The 23,707-nt window shown below is 45.3% G+C and overlaps 1 pseudogene across 1 annotated transcript in view; it reads right to left on the bottom strand.

Annotated features, from left to right (window-relative positions):
* Window positions 1-1,831: 1,831 nt before the first annotated feature.
* The window catches only part of GGTA1 (glycoprotein alpha-galactosyltransferase 1 (inactive)), a 61,495-nt pseudogene continuing 39,619 nt past the window's right edge, over window positions 1,832-23,707 (bottom strand). The window contains exons 4-8 of the transcript NR_132148.2: window positions 20,688-20,723; window positions 18,317-18,382; window positions 17,168-17,282; window positions 3,973-4,751; window positions 1,832-3,660 (exon numbers count right to left, since the gene is read on the bottom strand). The product of NR_132148.2 is annotated as a glycoprotein alpha-galactosyltransferase 1 (inactive) (transcript). The remainder of the gene's footprint in view (window positions 3,661-3,972; window positions 4,752-17,167; window positions 17,283-18,316; window positions 18,383-20,687; window positions 20,724-23,707) is intronic.

Below are 23,707 nucleotides of genomic sequence, written 5' to 3'. Positions count from 1 at the left end.
GTATGGTTTGTTCCTTCCACCTACTCCTCTGCCTGATCACACCTCCCGAAGCCTTGCCCTGATATAACTGCTCAGTGCATGGCCGTGGTGCTTACATCAGCCCTCCATGCATAATGTAAAGATAAGAATGATAACAATATTTTATTTTTTGAGACAGAGCCTCTGTTGCCCAGGCTGGAGTGTGGTGGCACGATCTTGGCTCTACCTCCTGGGTTCAAGTGATCTTCCCACCTCAACCTCCTAAATAGCTAGGACTACAGGCACACACCACCACACCTGGCTAATTTTTGTATTTTTTTATAGAGATGGGGTTTCACCCTGTTGCCAGACTGATTTCGAACTCCTGGAGTTAAACAATCCAACTGCCTTGGCCTCCCAATGTGTTGGGATTACGGAGGTTAAGCCACCATGCCTAACCGATTTTTTTTAACATGATGCTTTTAAACTTACTTAATGCGTTTGGGGTAGGTTTAATGCATAAAAAGTGGGAGATGGTAGAGGCCTGGGAAGATATATAGTTGCGCTTTCCATGATATGAAACATGGCCCTCTGAATGCACTGCCAGCACATCTGTCTTTGTGAGTTTCCCTGCTTTGAGCCTCAGTTCAGTCACTTACCACTTACAAAAGGTTACTTGATAGGAGGGCTATTTCTCCAGTCTACTCATTGACGTCAGCCCTCCAAGTTAGGGTATGATGGGCTGAGGAACCCTGAGGTTTAGACTAGCTAAGTAGTGGGACCAACTGATGACCGACTGTCCTCTGATGAAGCCCACGTCAGTCACCTACAATTTACCACTTGAGCCCAGGAGGTCGAGGCTGCAGTGAGCCATGATTATACCACCACACTCCGACATGGGTGACAGAGTGAGACCCTGTCTCAAAAACGAACAAAAATCTGGGAATCCCAAGTCCGTTCTATTTTTGTAATAGTGGACACATTTTCAGAAGGACATGAGGACCTTTCTGAGTCTAAAACCCTTCTGGACCTCATCTTCCTCTTTTATGAAATGAGATTAATTCTCCACTATGAGGTAATCATGCCCTGTTGTATATTCAGGGCATCTCACTAAATTAGCCTGGTCATCTTTAAATTTTTTAGTACAAGTACACCTGTTGGAAATCCAGACTTTTCCCACTTGACCAGATATATTCCCCAGACGTCAGGACTAATAATCCCCAGATATGGTGATGGCATTGTTTTCTTCCTCTGCCCTGATGCCCGACGCTGGGCTTCAGGGGCAAGCCTTTCCCTAATGATTCTTTCACTGGCAGTTCATTATTTCAGTGCATTGCTGTGGAAAGCTCTATATAAATATTTGTTGCTTAAAAGTTGGGGAATCCCTTGGCCGGGCATGGTGGCTTACGCCTGTAATCCCAGCATTTTGGGAGGCCAAGGCAGGAGGACCACTTGAGCCCAGGAGTTTGAGACCACCCTAGGCAACATAGTGAGACCCCATTTCTATAAAAAAGTTTTTTTCTTAATTAGTGGGGAGTGGCAGCGCCTGTAGTCCCAGCTACTCAGGAGGCTGAGGTGAGAGGATCACTTGAGCCCAGGAGGTTGGGGCTGCAGTGAACCATGATCACACCACTGCACTCCAGCGTGGGTGACAGAGTGAGACCCTGTCTCAAAAACAAACAAAAATTTGGGAATCCCAAGTCTGTTCTATTTTTGTAATAGTGGACACATTTTCAGAATTGCGTGAGGACTTTTCTGAGTCTGAAAACCTAAAATTCTCTAATTGACAATTTTGAATATCTTTGGGAGGAAATGCACAATCCATGACCAGACCAGAATATACTAAGAAAATAATTTATTTAATTGTAAGTTGGGAAAATTTTTAAAAAGTTTAGTAATAACGATGAACAAGATCATGAATTTGTCCATTGGAGATTTAAACTTTAACTAAAATTTTTTTAAAAATCAAGAAATTCACTTAAAAGTAAACATGAGTTCTTTGCTCTAAACTTTCAGGCTAAATCATTTCTTTGGTTCAGGACTTAAAAACCCTTAAACTCTCCCTACTCCAGACTGAATCCAAGACAATCTGACTAATAGAGAAGCAGGAGTCTTAACTGATGTGTGATCTACTTTTCCTTTTTCAAAGCCCTACTTTTTCCTTTTTAAAGCCCACTAATTCAGAGTTTTTGTTTTGTTTTGTTTTGTTGGATGTCAGACTTTTTGGCAAGAAATGAAGTAGGAGGCACAGTGAAATGGTCAAGAAAAATCTAAGTTTCATTTTATAAAAGAAGCTCATTGCAGTATACAACAGGCTAGTGCAATGGCTTTTCAAATAAATTGCTTGAAAATAGAAACAAATGACCTAGACTGGAACACAAGCAAAATACAAAGATATGTGCATATGTACATGTTGCCTCCTAACTTCCTTTACATTGATTTGGTTAACTTTAAATAATATGTAGGATATCACAGCTTCTCTTAGAGAAGGGAATTGAATGTTAAACTGTTCAGTCATGATAACTAGATCTCCCATTGTTATGGCTCATGCTTCTGTTACAAAATCAATTAACCGTTTTGCCAAGCATGTCTAATTGTTACACTTCCACAGTGCAGATGGAGCAGGAGAAAACAAGAGGTTACTTGATGGGAGGGCTGTTTCTGCAGTCTACTCCTGGATTTCAGCCCTCCAAGTTGGGGTATGAGGGGCTGAGGAACCCTGAGGTTTAGACTAACTAAGTGGTGAGACCAGCTGATGACTGAGTGTCCTCTGATGAAGCCCACATCCTAGAAACGGAACTGCTTGCAAGCCTCTTCAATCCACTGCAGGCCTTTGCCTTCTCGGACACCATCCACATCTCTTTGCCGAGGATTAGAAGATGCAAGTTGCAGTCTGGTAGACTGAATACCACTTAGGCAACACAAGAAACATATTCCGTTCAAGTCCCCGCTGCTTGTCATTCATAGGGTCAACGAGGCTGGAAATCACTCACACTTCCTCCCATTCAGTGCCTGGATCCGTGATGTATTTAAGCACCAACCCCATACCCTAAGTGCCCCCAGGGTGGCACTGCCCCACAGTGATCGGCTCCTCTCTTCCACTCTCTGTTTGCTATTTCATGCAAACTCATGTCAAGGCTTTGTTTTGACTTCATACTGGGCACCTTGGCTCATTCAGGTTCCTTGGGACTCTGATCACGCACCACCATGATATCTACTAGGACACTCCACCAATTTTTCGCACAGAAGCCAAACAACATCCTGATGAGAAAAGGACGGACTACAGATGGCCTGAAGCAATCTGCTATTGAAGCATTTTGAGGATTGCCAAGGCAAATGGTGTCTTTACTGAGAGCTCTGCTGCACAGTAACTTCACGTTGTTTTAGATCCATCGGAAATAGGCAGGCATTGAACTCAAGGGACAACCCCTTACAATCATATCTTGCTGCCAAACGCTTCCCTTAGCACCCTTTTCTCCAGATGTTATGTGGCATGTGTAGAGTGCTTCTGGCTTTATCTTTGCCTATGACAAGTTCTTTTTGGTTCAGTTGATAGTATTTCCCCCAAACCCAAAATAGATAAGAAATCACTGGGAATTTACATCTGATTACCCTAGATTCATTCTCCCACATTACAAAGCCTCAAGTTACAAGGAGGAATGGTATGTGTTTGCCATGTTGGTGTTTCATTAGTATTTTTTTTTTTTTTTTTTTTGAGACGGAGTCTCGCTGTGTCGCCCAGGCTGGAGTGCAGTGGCCGGATCTCAGCTCACTGCAAGCTCTGCCTCCCGGGTTTTTACGCCATTCTCCTGCCTCAGCCTCCCGAGTAGCCGGGACTACAGGCGCCCGCCACCTCGCCCGGCTAGTTTTTTGTATTTTTTAGTAGAGACGGGGTTTCACCGTGTTAGCCAGGATGGTCTCGAACTCCTGACCTCGTGATCCGCCCGTCTCGGCCTCCCAAAGTGCTGGGATTACAGGCTTGAGCCACCGCGCCCGGCCTAGTATTTTTTTTTTAACTTAAAATTAAGTGTTACTTTTCTGAGGAAGTAGCCAGAATACTCCTCTCTCAAATTCAGAAATCTACTGGCACAATTTGAAGTCAGATGATATTTCTAACCAAATTATACTCTTTTGTCTGCCACGACCGCTTGACAGTTTTAATATCTGAAGGCAGGCTGATATGATAATCCCAGCAGTATTCTAGGGATAAGATTTTAGAGGGTTTGTTGAGAAGGAAATACTGGTTTAGGTGGCTTTCATCATGCCACTCAGCTTCTATGTCATTTTTCTTTTCCAGGAGGATTCTCTTAAAGCACTCCTGGGGGATGTCGAGAACCTGAATGGGTGTTCCTCCAAAAATGGCTGTGTGGTCATAAAAATCCTCCTGGCCAAATGGAATGCATGCTGCTGACTCTTTCTGCCTCTCCTAGGTAAAGTCATCAGGATCTGCCTTGTACCACCAGGGCTGTAGCTGAGCCACTGACTGGCCTAGGGTCTTCACCCCAAAATTGTCTTGGAAGACCTGGTCTACATCCATGCAGAAGAGGAAGTCGACCTCGTGTTGGATGTGGGCCAAGATGTGCTCCCTGATGATCTTCACAGGCATCATGCTGATGTGTTGCCACCTCTTCTCTGGCTTGACCTCAAACACTTTTAAGGAATGCAGAGGACCCAGCTCTATAAACAGCACCTTGGAGACATCATCCACTATAATGTAAAATATGACTTTGTGGCCGACCTTGAAGTACCTATTAGCAGGTGTTATGAACTCTTCCAAGTAATGCTCAATATATCTGAAACAAAGAAGAAAAGCAAAACATTTAAGCTTTGGGATTCCTGAAAGAAATCACATGTTGTTATAATCATGTCTGTATTTTGTAGTTAGTAGAAGAATGATTTCTTCCCACCCCGGGTATGTTTTCATGTTAGTGTAATGCCCCTGACTACTCTCCACCATTCAGTCACTCAGTCCGTGGGAAGCTGGAATGACTGACCTGACTGCCAATTTTGGAAGAGCAGCTAGAACTAGACATGCACTACCCTATCCTTCCTCTCCTCTGGCTTTTGGGAACCAGCCAGTCCAAGACAGCATGTGTTCTCAACTGCTCTGGGTTTTGCAGGAAGCTTAGTACAGGATCTATTTTCACATCCAGAGGCCTGTAGGTGCCTGGATGCTCAAGTCTTTCTAACTCTGGGGGTTGAATATTTAGGAGGCACAGGGCCTGCAGATATAAGCCACATTCTCCAATATGAGCTTTAACTATAATGAGGGTGATATTTACCGCTCTCTGCCTTCCTTACCCCTTTGTCCAATTTACCAATTGGTTCAGACTTTGGACAGTCAAAGGGGGTACTTGTTCTTGAGCTCAATTCAAAAACCCTAACATAAACCCCAATGTTGCTACTGCCAGACCAGGTACAAGGGTGATGTGACCCTTAGATCCAATGGGGATGCATTAAGCCCAAACAGCGGAACTCCTTTGTCCTGTGTGATACAGAGAATGAGTTATGAGATCTAGATCTGCTTTCATGTTACATAGTCATCCTATGAGCCTCCCACTAGTCACCTAAAACACCAACCCATTGTCCACACACCATCATCCAAAATACTAGTCCATCCAAATACTAGAATGAGCAACTTCTGATTTAACCTTATTTTAACTACTTTTTCTTTATCTTAAAAAAAGGACTATGTTAGCAGTAAGCCACGTTTGGTGGCTGAGTAAACATAGATGAAAAGAGAAGATAAAAAAATTTAAAAAATAAAAAAAAGAAAAAAGGACTATGTTGTTTAGAGAAGTTTTAGGTTCACAAAAAAATTGGGCCAAAAGTACGGAATTCCCATATACCTCCTGCTCCCACATTTGCACAGCCCCCATCCCCCCACTATCAACATCCTTGCCCCAGAGTGGTGCATTTGTTACGATCAATGAAGCTACACAGACATATCACTATCACCCAACATCCATAGTTTACATTAGGGTTCACTCTTGGTGTGGTACATTCTAAGGGTTTAACAAAAGTATAATGACATGTATCCACCATTGTAGTATCATACAAAATATCATCACTGCCCTAAAAATTATCTGAGCTTTGCTTATTAATCCTTCCCTCCCCGAACAACCCCAAACAATCACTGACCTTTTTACTGTCTCCATAGTTTTACGTTTTCCAGAACGTCATATAAGCATACAGCATGTAGCCTTTTCAGCGTGGCTTCTTTTACTTAGTAAGATGCATTTAAGGTTCTTTTATATCTTTCATGACTTGATAGCTCATTTCTTTTTAGCACAGAATAATATTCCATTACCTGGATGTGGCTTAGTTCATTTTTCTATTCACCTACCAAAGGACATCTTGGTTGCTTTCAAGTTTTGGTAATTATGAAATAAAGCTTCTGTAAATATCCATGTGCAGGTTTTTGTGTAGACATAAGTTTTTAACTCACTTGGGTGAATACCAAGGAGCACGATTGCTGGATCGTATGGTAAGAGTATATTTAGTTCTGTAAGAAACTGCCAAATTGTCTTCCAAAGTGGCTGTACCATTTTGCATTCCTACCAGCAATGAATAAGTGTTCCTGTTGCTCTACATCCTTGTCAGCATTTGGTGTTGTCAGTGTTTTCAATTTTGGCCATTCTAGTAGGTATTTAGTGGTATTTTAACTATCTATTCCTTTGAAAAACATTGCACGCTGTCCCCCATTGCTGGGCAAGGTGGCTCACGCCTGTAATCCCAGCACTTTGGGAGGCCAAGGCAGGTGGATCACAAGGTCAGGAGTTTGAGACCAGCCTGGCCAATATGGTGAAACCTGGTCTCTACTAAAAATACCAAAATTATCTGGGCATGGTGGCACATGCCTGTAGTCCCAGCTGCTTGGGAGGCTAAGGCAGGAGAATTGCTGGAACCAGGGAGGCAGAGGTTGTAGTGAGCTGAGATGGTGCCACTGCACTCCAGCCTGGGCAACAGAGCAAGACTCCATCTCAAAAAAAAAAAAAAAAGGCCAGGCACGGTGGCTCAAGCCTGTAATCCCAGCACTTTGGGAGGCCAGACAGGCGGATCACGAGGTCAGGAAATCGAGACCATCATGGCTAACACGGTGAAACCCCGTCTCTACCAAAAAAAATACAAAAAACTAGCCAGGCGAGGTGGCGGACGCCTGTAGTCCCAGCTACTGAGGAGGCTGAGGCAGGAGAATGGCGTGAACCCGGGAGGCGGAGCTTGCAGTGAGCTGAGATCCGGCCACTGCACTCCAGCCTGGGCGACAGAGCGAGACTCCGTCTCAAAAAAAAAAAAAAGAAAAAAAAGAAAAGAAAATAAAAACATTTTATTGGAGTCTTCTGTAAGCCCAAGCTATGGACTATTTGTGAAGCTATGCTATGGAGATTACCAGGAAGAGGAAGAATAAGCCAGATGGTTTCATACAACTTGACCAAACCCTAAACTCATGTGGACTGAATTTAATGTGCTGATCACACTTCTGGCCAATCATGGTGTTTTGTGAGTAATAATGACTGGCACTTCTTTTCGCTTTTTGTTGCTGCTTGGATTCCCTTTCTTTGTTACCAAAATAAAATGCGCTTTTAATATTGGCATGTGGTAATCCAAGGGTTTATAGTACTGATTCTTTAAATGGAGAAAATACATCTGAGGAATATAAAAAAGGACTTCAGTGTGGCTCTGTGGGTAGTGGCCAGGAAATCCTTCAGTATTCTGGGACTTCAAGAAAAATGTATTGTGCTCTGAAGCTTGGGAAACAATACTGGGGTAGGGTGGGGTAGAGTTAAGTACAGGGGAGAGTCATTGTGAGGTTTTACATTGTTAAGAGATTAAAGCATTGCAGTTGGCTCCATGCATTGTTGCTTGAAAACAAACCAAACATTACACCTCCTAAAAGTCAAAATCCACTTGTAGAGATCTATTGCTGCTGAGTACAAGCAGTCCTCTCTTGTCTCAGAGCTGAGGGCAGAGTGCTTTCACCAGGATGTGTGATTTACAGTTTAGTTCTGCAGAGCTGGAATTGGATGGCTGAAGCCGTTGTGGGGCACTGGGCAATGTTCTGTTCTTTTTGGAAACACCAGGATCAAATCAATCTGCAACGTGGCTGGGTTAGCCCCTTTTGTGCCAAAGGATTCGGTGAGCTGGGTGGCTCACCTAATCTAATTAGGTGGCTCCCAACCTATATGAGTACAGATTCTTCTAGTAAACATGTCAAAACTCCACAGTCACCTTTCTCTGCTAGAGAGACCACATAGGTCCCTAGGATCCGCACATTCAGTGACATTAGAACTTGATTGGTATTGTGAATGACAGAACAGTAACAGCTGCTGGGCTCTGGGTTGGGGAAGGTTATCTCTGGAGAACTATCAGATCTTTACGGAGCTCTCTTTAAGCCCCACCTTGGCAAAGCTCAAATCAACCTAAGCCTTCAACTCTCTTTATACAAGGCAAAGAATCAACTTTCCATGAAGCTTCTTCAGAAGAGATACAGAGGGAAAGGCCCAGAGGGCAGAAAAAAAAAATAGGAAAATTGGACTTTCAGTTTTATTTTGGAAAAAAAAAAAGGAAAATTCTCCAAAAAAAGCAAAATGGATTATCTTCAATAACTAATATTAGAGCTAGAACTTTTTTTTTTTCTTTTTTTTTGAGACGGAGTCTCCCCGTGTCACCCAGGCTGGAGTGCAGTGGCCAGATCTCGGCTCACTGCAAGCTCCGCCTCCCGGGTTCATGCCATTCTCCTGCCTCAGCCTCCTGAGTAGCTGGGACTATAGGCGCCCGCCACCTCTGCCAGCTAATTTTTTGTATTTTTAGTAGAGACGGGGTTTCACTGTGTTAGTCAGGATGGTCTCGATCTCCTGACCTTGTGATCCATCCACCTCGGCCTCCCAAAGTGCTGGGATTACAGGCGTGAGCCCGCACCTGGCCTAGAGCTAGAACTTTCAAGAAAGAATGATTGTAGTTTTTCTGCATCATATGTTCTGAACAAGGGAGCTGAAACTGGAACATATCCAACCTTTGGAAGAGCAAGCTCTGACCAGCAAAACTTCTAGGGCCAAATCCTCCATGAGAGAAAAAGTAGAAGTGATCTGAGGAACCCATGGAAGAGTGGTCAACTGTGCTCCAGCGTGGAAAGCCACTGTGCTTAGGTCACGCTGCACCTAGAACTTGCTATAAATCTCTCTGTAGTTGGTCCTGGGCTGTAGAGCATAGGAGAAAGAATGATGCACTCTGGGCTGTCTAGCAGCTAGCACTTGTGGAATTTCTAAAGGAAGCCATGGTGGTTAGGGAGGAGGTGGTTGTGGGTACGCTGTTGACCCTGGGCTTGGTGGGTGGAACAGACATGTGTTCCTGCAACCCAAGACCCTCATTTTGAGGTAGGAATGAGTGGACTTACCTACTATTATTTTGTTCTCAGCATTTTAGGGCCTCAGCAGAAAGGAGACTAAAACAGTTCCATGAAAACATTTTTCTATCTAATAAATCAAAAAATCATGGCTGGCCTCCATCAGTTCAGGAGTCTCCACAAAAATGTCTTGACAGTGGAACAAGAAATAGTCAAGGACAGTTTCATCAGTGACACCCACTTCCAATAGCAAAAGCCATCAATCCCACCGTAATTTTCTGTTTGGCATAATAATTTCCTAGGATGGCTTTGTTGTAAGTGCCTTTCCACATAACCGGTGCCTTCCGTCTGGTCACTCTCACCACCTCTGGGCATTTCCTGGTGATAAAACAGAGAGTTCCCTGAGTCAGGGCAGCTTTGCCATTGTGGGGCAGAGACTATCCAAGGAAAAGGGGGGTCAGCTATGATCTGCAGGGACTGTCCTTGAATCCTGACTGTAGCTTAACGCCAAACACTTGACTGGGAGGTGTGCCATTTGCAGGGGTAGCATCTTCTGGGTGAGGAAGAGGAGGCTTTGGCTCAGGTGCATCTGAGGGCTATCTTTTTTTTTGAGAGAGAGATATCCCTCTGTCACCCAGGCTGGAGTGCAGTGGCTGGATCTTGGCTCACTGCAGTCTCCGCCTCCCAGGTGCAAGTGATCCTCCTGCCTCAGCCTCCCAAGTAGCTGGGATTATAAGCATATCCCAACACGCCTGGCTAATTTTTGTATTTTTAGTAGAGATGGGGTTTCACCATGTTGGCCAGGCTGCTCTTGAACTCCTGACCTCAGGTGATCCACCAGCCTCAGCCTCCCAAAATGCCAGGCTTATAGGCATGAGTCACTGCGCCCAGCCTTCTGAGGGCTGTTTTGGGGGTCCCTTATGAGGCTCTTATCTCTACATCTCATACCTTCTTTCCTCTTCTACTTTCTTTGTTCTCTTCCTACTTCTAAATCCCTTTCCCTACTTTCCCAACTCCTTCCTAAGCTACCAGTAGCAACTTTGGGTGTTATTTATTCCTGTGGATGTCATCTGAGCCTAAGGAGATCCTAAGCCTTGATACAGGCGGATGAGAGAGTGACATTAGATTCGAAAGAGAAAAAGCTGTTTCCATTTGCCTTTTGCCAGGAGGGATACCTGCGTGAGAACCTGGTCATTGGCCAAAAAGGGCCCCAGATTAAAGGGATTCTGATGTTACTGCTCACTTTACAAACAAGGAGACGAAGGCACCAGAAAGGAACGTACTTGATAGAGGCCCAGCAAGGCCAAGACTGGAGCCCAACGCTCCGGCAAGGACCTTCTCCTTAGACCAGGAGCCTCTTTGCTAGGCACACAAAAGGGGCGAGAGGAGAGGGAGGGCGCTTTGCTGTGCTCAGAGAGCTTGAACGGGACTTGGCAAGGTCAACACAAAGGCAGGAAGCTATGACAAAGCCCAAAACCCTGAAGCCCTGAAGGGTAAATGCAGAAAGCACAGAGCAGCGGGGGCCCCAGTGTGAGGGTGGAGCTCCAGGCAGGGGGAGGCTTTGACTCCCTTTTGGCTCGGGAGGTGGCTGCATTTTCCCTGTTGGGAAGCAGAGACTGGCACAGGCTCATTTAGATTCAACCCCAATATGGGCCTGGCACCCTGCTTGGCATTTGCTTGTATTACTGGATTCACTGTGGGCAGCATCTTGGTTCAACCTCAGGAAGGTGAGTGAGTGGGGCAAAGTCCTGGTGATCCCTGCTGGCTGCACTTCCGTGGCCCTGGTGAGGCTGTCAGGGCCTCACCTGACAAAAGTGAGGTTAGCAAATGCCTCAGGCCAGCACGGCCAGTGGAGGCCTGGATTTTCACAGAAGCCCCCCACCCATCAGCAAAGTTGGGTTTTTCCCACAGCGAGGCTGGTGAGTGCAGCTGGGTCTTCCCCTGCCTCACCCCAGCCTCAGAGTGGAAGAGGAGCCTCAGTAGCTCTCCTCTCAGGCCTCCTGTCCCTTGTCCCCCAACGCTGCACCTACAGTTCTTGAGCTGACTCTGCCCTCCCACCCCATCCCCAGGCATCACATCTGGTCTGCCTCCCAGATTCCATCACAGCTCGAAGTGACCTGTTTCCTACATTTCGCCCCCAATGCTGAAATTGCCCCAGGTTGGTCCAGATGGCAGACAGGGGAAACACTTTCAGGGTGCTCTCCTGGTTTGACTCGTCTTGTCCAGAGTCTCAAACTCTAAGACTTAGCTCTGCCCTCAGCACCCCAGGTACGCCTGCTGCATGGAGGACACAGTTGCCCTTGGTTTCCTTCAATCATGAAAGAAGCTACTATGCCCTCTGCACCAACCTGTGCCAGGCACCCATCACGTACACTTTCTCATTTAGTCTCTGCAACAGCCCTGCAATGTGTCCTGTCCATGGTCCAGGTAAGAAAACCAAGTCTCAGAGCAGCTTATTATCTTGTCAAAGGCCAAGCAGCTGGTCACTAATGATACCAGCTAACACACACTGAGCAATTCCTTTGCGACCAGGCACCGTGCAAAGGGCTCACCCTTCTGAGGTAGGTGCTATTTTGATTCCCATTTTATCAATGAAGAAGCTAGCACAGAGAAGTCAAATAACTTGCCTGAGGTTGCACAGCTAGTAGGGGTTAAAGCTGGGATTTAAACAAGATCATCTGACTCTGGAGGCCATGCTCTGAGCTGAGCCACCATGTACACTATTTCTTATATGACCTTTCATTCCTCTGCTGATGAGTTGGGGTTAAAGCCCAGGTTTGTCCAGATCTAAAGGTAACATTATTTCCATTTAAAAAATAAGTCGGGTGCAGTGGCTCATGCCTGTAATCCTAGCACTTTAGGAGACCAAGGCAGGTGGATCACTTGAGATCAGGAGTTCAAGACCAGCCTAGCCAACATGGTGAAACCCTGTCTCTACTAAAAAAATACAAAATTAGCCAGGCATGGTAGTGCACACCTGTAATCCCAGCTACTTGGGAGGCTGAGGCAGGAGAATTGCTTGAACCCAGGAGGCGGAGGTTGCAGTGAGCCAAGATCATGCCATTGCACTCCAGCCAGGGTAACAAGAGTGAAACTCCATCTCGAAATAAATAAATAAATAAATAAACAAACAAAATAAAATAAAAAATAATTATTTTTATTTGCATTGGCATTTTTGTCAATTCACACTGAGAAATGATGAGCCTTTTTTGTTGTTGTTTTTAGTAGCTTACATGGTGCTTTTAGTTCTATAAAACTCCCAGCTTTGTTGAATGATGAGATTGCAAACCAAAAACCAAAAACCGAAAACCACCCACACAGCTATCTTATACTTCTGTAACCATTTCTGAACTTAAAACTATCTTGTTCATTTCATCTCATTAATTGCATCTTAGTTTTAGCTTGTCAAAGATCTTTTAGTAGTTCTGACCTAGCCCGCTAGCTAAGTCTTATAACTGTGTATAAGCTGGACATTTGGTAATATTATTTTTAAAAAAGGAAAAGGAGGAAAAGGTATACTTATTTAAAACTTATTATGCACCACGGGCTAAGTGCTTGACTTTTATTCTCTCATTTGATCTCCATGACCACTCTGCGAAGTGAGTGTTCTCATCATTCCCATTTTGCAGATAAAGTGGAGGGTAGGAAAGAAGGAGAAGGGAATGGAGCCTTTTGCCATTTAATTTACATAAAGGACCCAACTGGGGTGCCTGATCCCTCGATCCACATTTCCCAGTTCCCTGCTCTATACCAGGTCATCCTGCTAAGCACTGAGATGGGATAAATGAGACCCAGTCCTTCCCCTTGAGAATCTCGCAGTCCCAGCAGGTGGTCCGCCTGCTACACACACCTCAACTACATGATCACTCAGTCCAGGTCTTCTAGAAGGACTGAGTCAGAAAACCAGAGTCCAGTTTAGTTACTTGGATTCCTTCAAGCAGGAAGAAAAAGTAGCAACATTAAAAATTAAAATATTCTATTTCCCAGCTGTTAATTATTTGATTCCACTGACAATTCCAGCAAGTCAGTGACCCTGACTACAAAGCCACACAGCAGCCTGAAAATGCAGGCAGCTGGGGAGAAGGGGAAGGAGGGAGAATGAGATCAAGATCAGCTTTCTGGATGAACCGCTGCATCAAGGAGTCTTAGTCATCAAAATCCACAAAACCCCCCAAAAAAGAAGTGATGGAGGGCAGCTCACACATGTGAAAAGCTAGTCTTTGACAATGTCAACTGTCAGAGAAGTCCAAGATCACAAAGATGAGGCACTAAAAAGAGAGAAAAAAGTGCCAGGAAAGAACTGCTCGGATGCTTTCCTTCCACATAGGGCATGCAACGGTGTGATGCCAGTGTGTGGAGTTCCACAAAAGCTTCCCCCAAAATAAAAGGGCCCCCTAACCAAAGCACGCACCTCCCTAGGTTATTGGCAGCTTTTAAATTTTATGTATTTATTTATGGTACATTTTGGTACCCAAGGAGTGGGTAGAGGAAGAGTTAAAATTCTATTTTTTTTTTCAGATGGAGTTTCACTCTTGTTGCCCAGGCTGGAATGCAATAGCGTGATCTCAGCTCACTGCAACCTCTGCCTCACGGGTTCAAGTGATTCTCCTGCCTCAGCCTCCTGAGTAGCTGGGATCACAGGTATGGGTCACCACACCTGGCTAATTTTGTATTTTTAGTAGAGACTGGGTTTTGCATGTTGGTCAGGCTGGTCTCGAACTCCCGACCTCAGGTGATCCACCCACCTCGGCCTCCCAAAGTGCTGGGATTATAGGCATGAGCCACCATGCCCAGCTGGAAGTGTTAAAAATCTATGAATCATGGAGTAGGTTAAAAAAAGATGTGGAATACAAGTGATCCTCCCACCTTAGCCTCCTGAGTGGCTGGGACTAGAGGCATGCGCCACTGCATCTAGCTAATTTTTTATTTTGTTGTAGAGACAGGGTTTCACTAAGTTGCCCAGGCTAGTCTTGAACTTCTGGACACAAGCGATCCTCCCGCCTCAGCCTCCCAAAGTGCTGGAATTACAGGCACAAGCCACTGTGTCCAACACAACTCATTATTGACTGAATTCCCTCTAAGCAACAGCAGGCTGGCTAGACAAGGATGCAGAGAAAAGCTGATGGCAACATGAACAGGGAGGGCATGGCAGCTGTGGAGTGGAGAGAAGGGAATGAAGTGGAAAGGATTTTGGAGAAGGAATTGACAGAACATGCTAATGAATTAGACCGTGAGGTAGACAGAGGAAAAGGTCTCCCAGACTATGTGTCTTGAGCCATTTGCTGGGACGGGAAGTGAGGAGAGCAAGGGTGTGGTGGAATTGAGAAATCCGTTCTGGCCATGTGAGACATGCAGAGATGTCAGGCAAGCAGGTAGACACAAGTCACAGCTCGAAGGCAACATCTGGGCTAAACATTTAAATATGGGATGGTATCTAATCTCACTAGTGGCACCTAATGCCATGAAAATTATGAGAGCACATTGGAAAATGGTGTCTAAAGAACAGAGAAGAGGATGCTGGACTTAGCTCCCATAAACTCTAATCTCTGACAGTTGGGAAGAGGGAGCTGCCCCTCTTGGGAGACAGTTACAAATGAGGATGTGGTGTCATTGAAGCAAAGTGACCTTTATATGGAAATATGCACGATATACTGTGGTTTTAGGTAGTTTACAGAAAAGGATACTTCTTCTTTTTTTTTTTTTTTGAGACAGAGTTTTGCTTTGTTGCCCAGGTTGGAGTACAGTGGCATGATCTTGACTCACTGCAACCTCTGCCTCCTGGGTTCAAGCAATTCTTGTGCCTCAGCCTCCAGAGTAGCTGAGATTACAGACGCCCGCAACCACTCCCGGCTGATTTTTTGTTTTGCAGTAGAGACTTTCACCATGTTGTGCAGGCTGGTCTTGAACTCCTGAGCTCAGGCAATCCACCTGTCTCGGCCTCTCAAGTGCTAGGATTACAGGCGTGAGCCGAAAAGGATACATTTATACAAAGTATATTTATTTGTTCATGCATTCCTTCATCCAATCATTCATTTACACAAGAAATAGACTCAGGTGCCCTGAGAAGACTTACATTTGGTGCCACTTCAAACCAACATTCTTTCAATAATCTGCTTGTGTCCAGGAGCGGAGGCTCATGCCTGTAATCCTAGCACTTTGGGAGGCTGAGGCAGGGGATCGCTTGAGACCAGGAGTTCAAGACCAGCCTGGGCAACATGGCAAGACCCCGTCTCTACAAAAAATACAAAAATTAGCCAGGCATGGTGGTGCATGCCTGTGGTCCCAGTGGCTTGGAAGGCTGAGGCGGGAGGATTGCTTGAGCCTAGTAGGTGGAGGCTACAGTGAACCATGATTGTGCCACTGCACTCCAGCCTGGTGGCAGAGTGAGACCCTGTCTCAAATAAATAAATAAATAAATAAATAAATAAATAAATGACAAATTAAAAACAAATATCTGCTCCCTACTCATTTGGAGACAAAGCCATGCAAGGGGAAGAGTGGAGAGGGTGAAAGCTGGTGACTGTGGTCTGTCCCTCCTCTCTGCCCCCAGTCATTCAGCCCCAGCCCCACCTCCCAAGTTCTGCTCAGCAAAGCACAAGTGCCACAGTAAAATTGCCCTATTCTCCTTAGAAGGGCCTTTAGGGACCATCTCTGGCCCATCTAGCCTGCCCCTGGGAGAGTCTCAATCCCCCATCTAAGGGGCTTTATCAAAGCAACAATGTTTCCATCTTCTCACGTTTCTATGAGTGGTTTAGCATTTCAGAGATGCCTACCCTGTTGTGCAGATCATCAAATGACATATGGGAAGCTAAAAGTCCCATCCCTCCCCACTGGCATGGATCCTGTATCCCCAAACAATGAGAGAATTTGCCAGAACACATTCAGTCTTTCCAGAGCCCAAGATCCTTCACAATGGGATAGGTGCTATTTTCAGGCTGGGCCTGGTGGCTCACACCTGTAATCCCAGCACTTTAGAAGGCCAAGGCGGGAGGATCACTTAAGCCCAGGAGTTCAAGAGCAGCCTGGACAACATAGTAAGACCCTGTCTCTACAAAAGAATTAAAAATGAGCTAGCCGTGGTGGCACACACCAAGCCTCCTTACTCAGGAGGCTAAGCCTGGAAGGTCAAGGCTGCAGTGAGCCACGATTGCACCACTGGGCTACAGCCTGGGTAACAGAGCAAGACCCTGTCTCAAAATGAATAAAAATTAAAAATTTAAATTTTTTTAAAAAATGATGCCATTCTCTCCTGATTACTCTGATGATACCTCACTGCACATCTCCAGCACATACCATCTGCCAAGCTCAGGAGCACCCTGTGACTCTGTCCAGATGTCCCATAAGCACCTGCATCCACATGTGTTCCTAATAGAGGTCCCCACATCCCCCAGCTCTGAGGCCTGTGTCTCCTCCTCCAGTCCCCTTTCTGGCCAATGGTACCACCACCCACCAGTCTCTCAGGTCTCAAAGTCACCCTGGACAGCTCCCATCTCCTCACTCCCAGGACCACATCCTTCCAGTTGATCCTGCCTCCTACCAATCTAGGCAAATACTAGTTTTACAGTAACATCCCCTCTAAAACCATGAACTTCTCAAATATAACCATGTTGATTGATTTCTCCTGTCTCCTTTCCCTAACACAATGCCTAGCACAGTGTTTTTGACCATAACTCACAGTGAGAAATATACTTTACATCACAATCAAAGAGATGCACATACACCTATGTCTACTGTTAAAGGTCTAATGTGCTAAGGGTCTTTCTCCCAAATCAGGAATGTTCTCAACGGCACTGTTGCCTCCACTGCCACACCACCTCCTGCAGGGCCATGAATTTGCTGCACAGGGAGTGACGCCGCTTTTCTTACTTTGGATTAAATCAGTCCCATAGCCGAAGCTCTGTTGTGTCATCTTCCTTTCTTTGGTCTCCACTCTTCCTCTTTTTTGTCTATGTCTTCTTCCTCTTGTTGATGATTGTGGATCCTAAGTACAAAGGGAAAGTAAACCAGGTAAGGCAGGGAAGGTGACTGCGGTGGTCAGAGAACTGGTGAATATCTTGTGGAAATATGGTCCAAGGCAGATTATGCATGCATTAAGTGAAGGGACCAGAAGAAGGCTCTAGGCACTAAGCGTTTATTCACAAAGACATATTTTTGATGAAAAGATGTAGTACTCACCTCATTACCCTTCCAAGTCAGTGCAATTAGCAACGTAATGACCCAGCAACCATCAGGTTATTTCAGTGGGGTGAGGGAAACTTGATAAGACAATTCCTCTAAGAACATTTTAGTTTATGATTGTCTTTTCTGCAATCTAAACTTCAGCCCAGGCCAGGCATGGTGGCTCACGCTTATAATCTCAGCAATTTGGGAGGCCAAGGTGGACGGAGCACCTGTCAGGAGATCGAGACCAGCATGGCCAACATGGTGAAACCCCGTCTCTACTAAAAATACAAAAGTTAGCCAGATGTGGTGGTGGGCACCTGTAATCCCAGCTACTTGGGAGGCTGAGGCAGGAGGATCACTTGAAGCCAGGAGGTGGAGGTTGCAGGGAGCCGAGACCACGCCATTGCACTCCAGCCTGGGCAACAAGAGAGAAACTCCATCTCAAAAAAATAAATAAAAAAATAAACTTCAGCCCAAGCCTCAGCCCCCAAGTTAACTGAAACAAAACAAAACAAAACAAAAAACGTATTTATCTGGGTGTGGTACTGCATGCCTATAGTCTGGCTACTCTGGAGGCTGAGGCAGGAGAATCACTTGAGCCCAGGAGTTTGAAGCTGCAGTGAGCTATGTTTGCACCACTGCACTCCAGCCTGAGTGACAGCGAGACCCTGTCTCAAAAACAAAACCAACCCTTAAATGTCCTAGTCCCACTCACAAAATATTCTTCATATAATTTCAATAAGCAAGAAAGATGAGTGACTGAGAAGGTCATGAACATGAAACCATTGTGTGTGGACCCTCTGCAAGCACCAGGTGGGTGGGCAAACACCGACTGCTGTCTGATCACCTTACCCATTGTTAAACCAGCTCGGAAACCACCAGCTCTTCTGAGCACTGCTGTCATCAACCTCTGGGTTTCTAAGAAATGAAAAACATTACAAATGTTTTTAGAAAATGTGGTGTCCTCAAACTTAGGGTTTCCAAATTCTTTTCATAGCCAAGATTACTCTAAAAAAACAAAAAAACTTACAACGCCAATTTATAAAACAGACAGAAATGAGACGCTCTAGCTAAATGAGAGAGAATAGACCTGAAGCTCCCTCAGTCTCTTCTCCCCTGGGCAGCCCCCAGTTCTCAGCTCATCCTGGGGGCCCTAGAGGAAGAGGAGGGAAAAGGGGGCTGGAGTGGCCGTGGTATTAATGCATTAACCTGGGTTCTAGATCTGCCACTTACTAGCTGTGTCACTGTGATAGGACATTTTCCCTCTCTGAATTTTGACTTTCTCCTCCAAAAAGTATAGTTAATAATACTAATAATAGACCTACCATAAAGGTAATTTTGAAGACTGAATGAAATAGCATACATAAGAGAGCTTTATGAGTTGAAAATGACTGTAACAAGTTACAGGCTTCATGAAAAACCAATGCATGTTTCCATGTTTCTTTAGCGGAAACCAGCAGAATTCAGCTTGCTGTAAAAGTCTAGAGAAAAATTCAGGTTGCCCAAAGGTTAGCAGTAACAGCCTCAGGAAATCTGAGGGTCGCTGAACAAGAAGTTCAGGAAACGACTTAGAAGCCACTGTAGCCACCCATTTGAGAAAGTTTCCACACCCTCATTCGTTGTGAAGGTCTCTTCAAGGTCGGGGGTAGGCACGGTGGCTCACGTCTGTAATCCCAGCACTTTGGGAGGCTAAGGCCAGCAGATCACCCGGGGTCAGGCATTCAAGACCAGCCTGGCCAACACAGTGAAACCCCATCTCTAATAAAAATACAAAAAATTAGCCTGGCGTGGCGGCAGGCGCCTGTAATCTCAGCTACTTGGGAGGCTGAGGCGGGAGGATTGCTTGAACCCAGGAGAAGGAGGTTGCTGTGAGCCAAGATGGCACCACTGCACTCCAGCCTGGGTGACAGAGCAAGACTCCGTCTCAGAAAATTAAAAAAAAATAAAAATAAAAGAAAGGAAAGAAAAGGTGGGGGCCTCCTGGAGGATGGGGAAAGAGGAAAGCCAGTGGATACAATGCCCTTCCGATGGACAAATACAGTGGTGAGGTAACTCATGAACAGGCATAATATTATGTTTTTGTTTTTGTTTTTGAGACGGAGTCTCGTTCTGCCGCCCAGGCTGGAGTGCAGTGGCCGGATCTCAGCTCACTGCAAGCTCCGCCTCCCGGGTTTACGCCATTCTCCTGCCTCAGCCTCCCGAGTAGCTGGAACTACAGGCGCCCACCACCGAGCCCGGCTAGTTTTTTTTTTCGTATTTTTAGTAGAGACGGGGTTTCACCGTGTTAGCCAGGATGGTCTCGATCTCCTGACCTCGTGATCCGCCCGTCTCGGCCTCCCAAAGTGCTGGGATTACAGGCTTGAGCCACAGCACCCGGCCAGGCATAATATTATGAAACCTGTTTTAAAGCCCATTAACTCTTGGAAGTGTTTGAGATGACTTCCAATACGTAGGTACAAGAAACAGAGAAACAACAGGAGAATAAAAAAACACAAGAGAGAACAGAAAGAGATACATTGATTTAGTCACCCAGGTATGTATTTTCACGTGACCTTAGTCATTCCAAAGAAAAGTTTCACCTTTACCTTCATTTCAGAGCTGAGATACTGGCTGGGTGGATTTCAGCGAATTTCCAAGGTCACGTGCATGTGGGCATAAAAGCCAGGATTTCACACCAGGGGATAAACTATATCAGAAATGAAGGCTGGGGCAAGTGCAAGCAGTTAAGTGCAATACTTTGCTTTGAGCTTTCTGACAACCAGCCCAACCATGGGAAATATAAAGGTTTACATGGCTCTCATTTTCTTTTCAAAAAATAAGAAAATTTTAGTGATACACACTAGTTTCTCAAGAGGCTCAAAATTTTTTTTCCTGATTCTTATTCTTAGAGCAATTTCTTGCATGGGTCTTTATATAACGTTTAAAGAGCAGAATAATAGACAATATCTCCCCAGATGCTTTTTATCAGCAAGACAGGAATGTTCCCCAAATGATGCCACTTAAGAGAACTTTGAGGAGAACTGAGGGCAAGATACAAGCCATGGTTCTATACAGATAAGTTTAGGGAGACTGCAGAAATAACGTTCGAGACCCCAGGAATCCACCCACTCCTCCCACTTTGGCCGAGCACCATGGCTGGCTGCCATGTGAAGAATGGACTGTAGGGGGTGCCAGAGTGACTGGGGAAAACATCCGCTAGAAATCTAGAATTCAAAGCACTTACTTTGAGCGATATATCCCCAAGAAAGAACCTTCTGGGCTAAAAGTGAAAGAGAAACAAAAACATATCATGTTACTTTTAATTCTGAGAAAGGCGAGTTTGTAACCATTATCACTGAGCCCGGGGCTGAGCTGAGAGCCTGAGTTTTAGCTGCTTCCCAGTTTCTACCTTCCTTTGAGACATAACCAATGACATCAGGAGGCTGGAAATTTTCACTTCAGGATCTCAAGGGGAAACAGTTTTCTGCAAAATCTCAAATTGTGCGTTTGTATGTGTGTATTGTAGAGACGGGGTTTTGTCATGTTGCCCAGGCTGGTCTCAAACTCCTGAGCTCAAGAGATCCACCCCCATTGGTCTCCCAAAGTGCTGAGATTACAGGTGTGAGTCACCACGCCTGGCCTCAAATTCTGTTTTGTTTTTGTCTGTCTGTTTGTTTTTTAAGAAGACAGCTCTCCATTGCAGAGATGGGTCCTCTCCTGCCACCTACTCAGGTATCTGGTGATGACGAAGGCCCTAAAAGGATGGAAATGCCGTGGCCCAGACATCCTTCCCCCAGGATTTATCTTCCTCCAGAAAACAAAGCATCAACTACAGAGCCTAATGCCATGGCCAACTCAGAGCCTTCAATAGAACAGCCCCAAAAAGCATTTCTTTAACTAGTGAAGGCAGTGAGACTCTTAAAGCCCCTACAAGTGCTGCATCCTAGCACTCAGAACCCTACCTGGCACTCAGGCCGTGGATTTATAGATTCAGGCTCACCAACTTTTCATATCTCTTCAACAGCCCTTCTCCTCACCCTCCTCTCCAGAATCCTTCAACAGCACAATGGTCACAGCAATATCCACATTGCAGTGGCTTTTAAACACGTATTCATGCTTTAAGCCTCCACTCAAATGCCACCTTTTCAATGCCTTGCTTGATATGATCCTAGCACAGTGCCAGGTACATAGTGGGTACTCAATAAATTATTATCTGTGAATGGATGCAAAACAACGGATCCTTCTCCAACAAAATTTTTGCCTCCTTAAGCTTTTTTATTTATTTATTTATTTATTTTTAGATGGAGTCTCGTTCTGTTGCCCAGGCTGGAGTGCAGTGGCACGATCTCAGCTCACTGCAACCTCTGCCTCCCGGGTTCAAGGGATTTTCCTGCCTCAGCCTCCTGAGTAGCTGGGGCTACAGGCATACACCACCATGCCTGGCTAATTTTTGTATTTTTAGTAGAGACGGGGTTTCTAAATGTTGGTCAGGCTGGTCTCGAACTCCTGACCTCAAGTGATGCGCCTGCCTTGGCCTTCCAAAGTACCGAGACTCCATCTCAAAAAAAGAAAAAAAAGAATCGGCAGTAATGCATAGCAAGGGTCCTGGCACATGCAAGCACTCAATAACTAGGAGCTCCTATCATGATCACCACCATCATGATATTTCATCATAATTTTGAAGGCTTCCTCTAATTCTCTAAAATTCGAAGATTATCCTCCAGCCTGAAATCAAATGCTATCCTAGATGATATTCTTTCAATATGCTTTACTGACAATTCTTCTATTTACTAATTGGTTGACATGTTTCAGTTAGTTATTTTCAATCCATTTTAGTTTAGTGCTGCCTACCTGTGTAAGGTTAGTGCCCTCAGCTCACCTCAAGCTATTGTGTGGCCAATTCGTAAAGTGGCAAAAAACAAAACAAAACAACAACAACAAAAAACTCCTCCCCTTGAAGTTTCTTGCAGATGTTCAAGTGGATTCTGCACATCAGAGGATGTTGTGGCCAGAGTCCAGGTGCCAGACGATTGGCCTGAAGAGCAGCCAGAACCTGCTGTGGCCACCGTGCAGAGAAAGTGTGCCCAGAACTGAAAGTAACCCTCTTTCTCAGAGGCCGGTGTATACACGCACGTTTGAGCCTTTGGCTCAGTAATGCACGTACAACTCTGGTTACAATTCCAAACACCAAAGTTATCTAATCAAGTGTTCAAACTCAGAGCTTGAAGGTTATCCAAGCAGACATTCTGACTCCAGCCAGGAACCCCAAAGGGCACTTGTTCTTCTGTTGGACTCTCCCAGCTGCTAGAGCTCTTCTGTTTACCAAAATCCCCTTTTTTGTTCTGTCCTCTGGAACAGATCATGATGATGATGACTGTCATGAAGTGAATGTTGTATCTCTTCAAAATTCATATGTGGAGGCCCTGCCCTTAGTGTGATGATATTTGGAGGTGGGGCTTCTGGGATGTAATTAGATGAGGTTATGAGAGTAGGACTCCAATGAAGGAATTAGTGTCCTTACGAGAAGAGGAGGAGGCAGTAGCTTACTTGCTCTCCATCATGTGTGGATACAGGGAGGAGGTGACCATCTGCTAGCCAGGAAGAGCCCTCACTGGGGATCTTGGACTCCCCAGCCTCTAGAACTGAGAGAATTAAATTCCTGTTGCTTAAACCACTTTGTGGTACTTTGTTATAGTGGCCTGAATGAAATGATGATGAGGAAGAGGAGGAGGAGGATGACAGCTAGCATTTACTGAGTGTTTATTAAGCCCTAGGCGTTGCTTCCCAGTGCTTTACACACAACAACTTATTTAATTCTGCCAACAACGCTATGAGGCCGGGACTATTATAATCCCTTCCCCAACTTTTTTTTTTGAGACAGCGCCTCACTCTGTCACCCAGGCTGGAGTGTAGTGGCAGGACCACAGCTCACTGCAGCCTCAACCTCCCAGGTTCAAGTGATCCTCCCACCTCAGCCTCTTGAGTAGCTGAGACTACAGGTGCGCACCACCATGCCTGGCTAATTTTTTAATTTTATTTTTGTAGAGACAGGGTCTTCCTATTTTGCCAGGGCTGGTCTTGAACTCCTGGCTTCAAGCAATCTGTCCTCCTTGGCCTCCCAAAGTGTTGGGGATTACAGGTGTGAGCCACCATGCCCAGCCTGTTATCTCCAATTTTTAAAGATAGGGAAACTAAACAAGAACAGAGTGGCTGAGTAACTTGCCCAAGGGGCATTCTAGTTCTAGAGTCTGAGTGGGAAATGTC

This window comes from Macaca fascicularis, chromosome 15, assembly GCF_037993035.2.
Source record: "Macaca fascicularis isolate 582-1 chromosome 15, T2T-MFA8v1.1".
NCBI classification, from domain to species: domain Eukaryota; kingdom Metazoa; phylum Chordata; class Mammalia; order Primates; family Cercopithecidae; genus Macaca; species Macaca fascicularis.
The sequence above is the reverse complement of the archived record's forward strand: the minus strand, read 5'-3'. Positions and strand labels throughout refer to the sequence as shown.